Below are 6,793 nucleotides of genomic sequence, written 5' to 3'. Positions count from 1 at the left end.
GACGCTCTCGGGGAGGGGGTGGGAGGCAGGCGCTGGCCCCAGGCTCACTGGCGCTGTAGCTGGTTCTGGTCACCGCTGTGTAGTACTCCATCTGCGAGGGGCCGCGTGTTCCTGTCAGTGGCGGCGTCCCCGCCAGGAGCGTCTGGCACAGTTTGGGTGACACCTGTGTCTGGGTCCGTGCCCCAGCACCCCGGGTCACGGCACAGCACGGGGCTCCCGGCTTTCCCGTGACCGCAGCACGCCCAGGAGTGGGTGCAGTCTGACCTGCCCAGATTGTGTAGAGGACACGGAGCCCAGCTCTGGGGCTCCCCAGGGGACTGAGGAGATGATACCCTCTTCCCGGGAGCCGTCCTGCACCCCCTTGCAGAGCCCCAGAGGGGGCCATGCCACCCCTCCACCCAGACCCCTAGAGTGGCCACCGCACCGTGGTCCAGTGCAGTAGCCAGTGTGGGTGGACACTCCAGGCCTGGCCAGAGGGGGGAGGGGGAGGGGGAGGAGAAGGGGGAGGGGGAAAATAGGAGGAGGAGGAGGAAGAGGGAGAGGGGGAGGAGGAGGGGAGAGGGAGAGGGAGGGGGAAAATAAGAGGAGGAGGAGGGGGAGGAGGAGGAGGAACAGAGATGGAGGGTGGAGAGAGGTGGGAGGGAGAGGCTGTCTGAGCTCTGGAGAAAGTCTCAGGGCTCTGGGAGTCCCCGGCTGGCCGCTGCCCAGCCCAGCTGGCTGTGGTTTCCGCCTGGCACATCCCGTGCCAACTTTCTCCCCAGTGGGAAAGCCCGTCCGCCCGCCCGCCCGCCCTCCCTCGGCTCACTTTCAGGAGCACTTTCTGCTCTGGCCTGGCCTGGAGGAAGTGTGCGTGACCTTTCCCCGGCCCCAGGTCCCGCCAGGCACCCACGAGGGACTGCCTCTCACACACAGGCCCTGGCTCCGGCCTGGACCCGTCTGCGCCTGCACTCCACGGCGGGGGTGGGCTTGCTGGACGGCCGCGCAGGACCCCGGCTCACCCACCCGGGTGCTTTTGAACAGCTCACAATGGAGACAGAGGTGCCTGCCCTCCAGCAGACCCCAAAGTAAGCTGCAGCTCTGGGGTACACGCAGGCGGGACGTGAGGCCCAACCCTAAAATACCCCGTGCAAAGCTTCGTTGAGGCTGGGCGGTGCGTGGCTGGGCAGTGCGCGGCAGGCAGAGTTGTGTCAGCAGAGTTGTGACAAGGCCCCGAGCTCACAGGAGGACCGCTCTGCTGTGTATTGTTTCTGAAGGGATGGACAGCCCCGGTCACGCACAGTGCACCCTTGACTGTAAGACACTGTCTCTATGCCGGAAACGAGGGCGATGAGCCCAGCCGCGCCGCGTGGAGTGGGAGCGTCACCACAGAGTGGCCCCCGCAGCCGCCGCAGCCTCACGCAGACACTTGCTGCGGAGCTGGGAGGAGCGCTGGGAGGAGCGCCCGGGCCACCACAGAGCCGTGCGCACAAATGCCAGGGACCAAGGGCAGGCAGGGCAGGGTCGGCCGGCCGGCCGGGCCTCGGGAGGCAGATGGCGCACGGAGACGGCGGGATGGACGCTGGCGGCTGAGGCTGAGGCCCACCGGGCCGGGAGCTGCAGCCTGGGGAAGGCTGCCCGCCCGCGCGGGGCTTCAGAGGGTCCAGTGGGTCCCAGCGAGGATGCTGTGGTCTCCCTGGAGCCCGGGGGGGGGGCGAGTGCCCTGTGGGTGAGGACCGGCGTGGGGCTGGGCGCCATGGCCTGTGTGACTGAAGCACTGGTGGGAGCATTGTCCCCAGGTGCCCTCCCCACGGCCAGGCTGAACCCGGGATCCTCAGCAAGAAGCGAGGGAAAGTGGAGGATCTCCAGGTGGAGGATCTCCCGGGTGGAGGATCTCCCGGGTGGAGGATCTCAGGGTGGAGGGTCTCCGGGTGGAGGATCTCCGGGTAGAGGATCTCAGGGTGGAGGATCTCCGGGTGGAGGAGCACCTGGGAGGATCTCCGGGTGGAGGGGCACTTGGGTGGAGGATCTCCCGGGTGGAGGATCTCCCGGGTGGAGGATCTCCGGGTGGAGGATCTCAGGGTGGAGGATCTCCCGTTTTGGAGGATCTCTGGGTGGAGAAGTACCCGGGTGGAGGATCTCTGGGTGGAGGATCTCCCGTTTTGGAGGATCTCTGGGTGGAGGAGCACCCGGGTGGAGGATCTCTGGGTGGAGGAGCACCCAGGTGGAGGAGCGCCCGGGTGGAGGATCTCCCGTTTTGGAGGATCTCTGGGTGGAGGAGCACCCGGGTGGAGGATCTCCCGGGTGGAGGATCTCCGGGTGGAGGAACCCCCAGGACCAGGAGAGCCGTGGAGGCCCAGCGAGGTGGAGGACCTCCTCCGGCCTGGCCCACCCCCCTGCCCTGCCCGGGCTGGTGGCAGGCTGCTTGGCTTGGCGGGGATGGCTCACACTCCCCTGCCCCTTGCTGGAGTTCCATTGGAAGGTTCAAGAAGAGCTCACTTCCTCCCAGCCTGCTGCCCTGACTGGCCAGGCTCCAAGCGGGAGAAAACAGTCAGGCAAGTCCCCGGGGAAGCCCCAGCCGAGCCCCTGCCCACATGGGCAGGCCAGGTGGCCCTGGGCAAGGGTATTTCTTTCCCTGGAAAGCCTGTCACGTGACCCCTGTGGGCTCTGTCCCATGACCGCTGTGGGCTGTCCTCCAGAAGTCAGAGGGCTGCAAAGCCCCCAGGCCACCAGAAGGGCTCACTGGACAGCTCAGAGGGACGGAGGGTCCCTCCAGCCCCCCTAAACAAGGGCGGGGAGACCAGCCACCTCCCACCGCCACAGCATGAGCCGCCATCATGCCTCCATTCCTTTCCTGGGGAGAGGCACGCAGGTCCACATCCACCCCGAGGTGTCCTCAGCGTCCGGCCAGAGTGGGCTGGGGGCGGGCACCACCGGTGAGGGGTCCGCAGGCCTCGGGGGCCAGCCCCTCCTGAGGTCCCCTCCCCCCCTTGGGGAGATGGCCTGGTGGGAGCCTGCACAGCACCTTCCTGGGCCTGGGGTCCCCTCGCTCCCCCTGCGTCCCGCGTGCGCCGCTCCAGCTCCACTGTCTGCGTGTGACTGACTCTGGGTTGGGGGGGGGGCGGGCAGCACACTGGGGAGCGGAGGCAGAGCCAAGGCCCTGGGGACCGGGAGACCCACACTAGAGGACAGGACGCACGAGGAGGGAGGGAGGAAGGAGAGAGGAGGGAGGGAGGGAGGGAGAGAGGGAGGGAGGAGGGAGGGAGAGAGGGAGGGGGGGAGAGCGGGTGGCAGGAAGCCACACTGAGCATAGACACGGAGGAGGGTCCCGAGGTGAAGCAGCCGCTGGGTGTGTCCTACGAGCTTTCAGAGCAGCCGTGAGGCTGCGGGGCAGCTCGGAGGCCGAGCGCCGCCCGCCCAGCACTAGTGAAGCCCTGGGTTCCATTCCTCACTACCACACACATACACAGGAAAAGCCGGCAGTGGCGCCGTGACTCAAGTGGCAGAGCGCTAGCCTTGAGCAGAAGCAGGTCAGGGATGGTGCCCAGGCCCTGAGTTCAAGCCCCGGGACTGACAAAACCAAAACACAACAAAAAACTCCCAGCTGTGCAAAGGCAGACGTGCTCAGAATATGGAGGCTGAGGTCCACTCTGGGGTCACGTTGGCATTGAAGGCTGGGAGGAGCCCAGGGCGGTCAGCTGACTCCGTTGGAAGCCGTCCACAAGTGTGAAGGGGCGCTACCGACACAGGCCCGTGTCCCGGCCGGCACTGTCCCGCGCCTCCTCGCTGGGCAGCCAGCTCCCCTTTACAACACGCCCGGGGATTCCCCAAGCCAGCCTTTGGTCAGGGTCCAATCCTGGGAAGTCCAGGACAGAGAGCAAGGAAAATTCAGCCCTGGGCTGTGGCCAGGTGAGGCGGGGCCCTGGTGTGGCTGAGCTGCCCTGCTCTGAGAGGCCTGGATCGGGACAAAGAGCCACACCCAGGGCCGCAGGGCCCGAGGGCACTGCCCTGGCTCCAGCGCCCTCACACCTCCTGCGCCAGGGCAGTCTACGGCCTCAAGGGGCAGAAAGACTGAGGTCCCTGTGGGCCTGGCTGGAGGGAAAGGTGAGGCCGGATGACTGGCCAGCGGCTGAGGGACAAGGCAGGGACAGAAGCTGCGGTGGCCTCATAGACCGGGCCCCTGGCGTCTGGGGCTCCAGGCCTCTGTCCCATGGACGGAGGCCCAGACGTGGCCAGAGGGGCTGGGGTCGGGGAGGTGGCAGAGGGCTGTGGAGGGGTGGAGGTGCGGGGAGAGGGCGAGGAGAGCGGGGGAGGTGCCCGCCGTGGGAGCACACTCCCGCCGCACGCGCACACGCACACTCGGGGCGTCAGAGCCGGGCCCGCATCTCCCAGCACCGGGGTGGCTCTCCATGCTCCCTGCGTTGGGGTTCAGCGTGGGTTTGGACGCTGTGCGGGGCTGGGGTGAGCATGGGGGGCTGGAGCAGGTCTGCCCCACTCACGGGGTGATCTGACTGGGGAGGCCAGCGCGCGCCTCACCCCTGCCTGACTCAGGGGCCTGCTGAGGTCTGAGTCCCGGGTCGGGTCGGCTCCTCTACCCCTCCCCCGTCTCCACCTCTCTAGGTCTTGTCTGTCTCTGTCTGCATGTCTCGGCCCTCTCTCTCTCTCTCCTCTATCTCTGTGTCTCTGTCTCGTCTATGTGTCTCTGTGTCTTGTCTATGTCTGTCTCTGGGTCTATGTCTGTCTCTGGGTCTATGTCTGTCTGTGTGTCTTGTCTATGTCTCTGTGTCTGCCTGTTTCTCTACCCCCCCCTTTCATCTCTGGTGGTGGCAGCTGTTGATACAGGGCAGATCTTTACAGTTACTCTATGTCCTTTAATAAAAGAACTTGCTGGCTGGGAATGCCCTGAACAGAGGACTTGCTGTCCAGAGCCTGGTGACAGTGTCTGTCACTTGCTCTTGTGGCAGGTGCTACTTCTGCAGGAACTAGAGGTCAGGGGTCAGGGGTCAGGGGTCAGCAGCCAGAGCGTCTCTGTCCTCTACATAACACCCGAGTGTCCCAGGACCACCCTGCATCAGACTCCTGCGGTGCCCCAGATAGATGCTGGGGGGCAATGTCCCCCGGGGGTCCCTTTGCTCCCCTCAGCCCCCCACTGGCCTGCCCTGCCCTGCTTGTCTTTCCAGAGCCTTGGCCTCTATGGTCTCTGAAGGGCAGATCAGGGACCACAAGGGGGCCCGACACCTCCACGTGTGGCCTGCTGTTCTCTGAACCGGCCTGCCTGGTGGAGCTCGGGCTGCGAGGAGGCGGCCGATGGCGCCGATTGCCGGGGGTGCCGTTCGTCCGCTGGCTCAAGGGGCTATGGTTATTCCCGGCCCAGCATCCATGCCAGTGGCCTGGGCTCCCATAGAAAACCTCGCACGAAACCTGGTGCCCCATCCCGTCAGCCCCAAGGCTGAGAGCCGGCATCCGGACCGAGAAGAGCCCCGAGGCCCAGAGCCAGCTTCCCGACCAGAGAAGAGCCCCAAGGCTGAGAGCCAGAATCCCGACCTGACCTGAGAAGAGCTCCCTGGAGTGTTGGCAGGAGCGAGTGCAGACGAGGGCCTGCCTGGGGTGGGGGCTGCCTGGGGGGGGAGGACCTGCCTCGGGAGGGGGGCGGCTTGGAGGGGGGGACGCGGCCTGGAGGGCGGGGGCAGGGGAGCACCCTGGGGGGGGTGGCCTGGAGGGTGGGAAGGTCTGGGTGTCCTCAGGCTCCCTGGCATCCTCCCAGAGGGGACCCCAAAAGACAGGGTCAGTGGGTGGGGCAGGGCTGCCATCAGAAAGCAGACAGCACCACCCCTCGGCTGCGCCTCCCCTCCCCCCCCCCTACTCAGCCAAGGCACAGCCCAGGTCACACAGGGCAGGGCCGGGAGGGAGGGTTTCCATGCAGCCAGAGTAGCTGAGTCCCAGGCCCTCGGTGTGGAGAGCAGTTGGCGGCCGGGTGGGGGCTCTCGGTGGAGCCCTGGTGAGCCCGTGGCCCCCAGGATGGGAGGGATACCGTGCGCTGCCCACAGCACCGCCGCGACAGTGCCCAGCACCGGAGCCTGGATTCCAGGAGGGTGTCCGGCGGGGCAGGTCCGTGGGGCAGGAGGACCCCTCTTCGGGCTGTGGTACCACCTCACCCCGAGTTCTGCCCCTGGCAGTCTCGGCCCTGCTAGGATGCCACCCGCCCCAGATAACGGGCTTTGTTTCAACTCTCATGCTAACTAAAGCATGCAAGAAGACGGGGACACACTGTGTCCCCCAAATCCATGTGTTGAAGCCCTGTTCTCCAGGACATCAGAGTGGAGGAGAATGAGGTCAAAGAAGTCGCCAGATGCCCTGTCTGATCTGTGTCCAAAGGAGGCTGACGACGGGGGAGTCCCGAGTCCCCACCCCGAGCCAGGGGGCAGCCTGGGCCAACTGTGGGACACCTTGGCCTTGGGCTCCGCCTGAGGGCAAGGAGATGATGAGTGCTGAGGTTCAGCCCTGGAGCGTGGTGCTGGGTGCTGGAGCGTGGTGCGGGGTGCTGGAGCGTGGTGCTGGGTGCTGGAGCGTGGTACTGAGTGCTGGAGCGTGGTGCTGGGTGCTGGAGCGTGGTGCTGGGTGCTGGAGCGTGGTGCGGGGTGCTGGAGCGTGGTACTGAGGTACTGGAGTGTGGTACTGGGTGCTAGAGCGTGGTGCTGGGTGCTGGAGCGTGGTGCTGGGTGCTGGAGCGTGGTGCTGGGTGCTGGAGCGTGGTGCGGGGTGCTGGAGCGTGGTACTGAGGTACTGGAGCGTGGTACTGGGTGCTGGAGCGTGGTGC

This window comes from Dipodomys ordii, unplaced genomic scaffold (assembly GCF_000151885.1).
Source record: "Dipodomys ordii isolate 6190 unplaced genomic scaffold, Dord_2.0 Scaffold103, whole genome shotgun sequence".
NCBI lineage: Eukaryota > Metazoa > Chordata > Mammalia > Rodentia > Heteromyidae > Dipodomys > Dipodomys ordii.
This window is presented reverse-complemented; position numbering follows the sequence as displayed.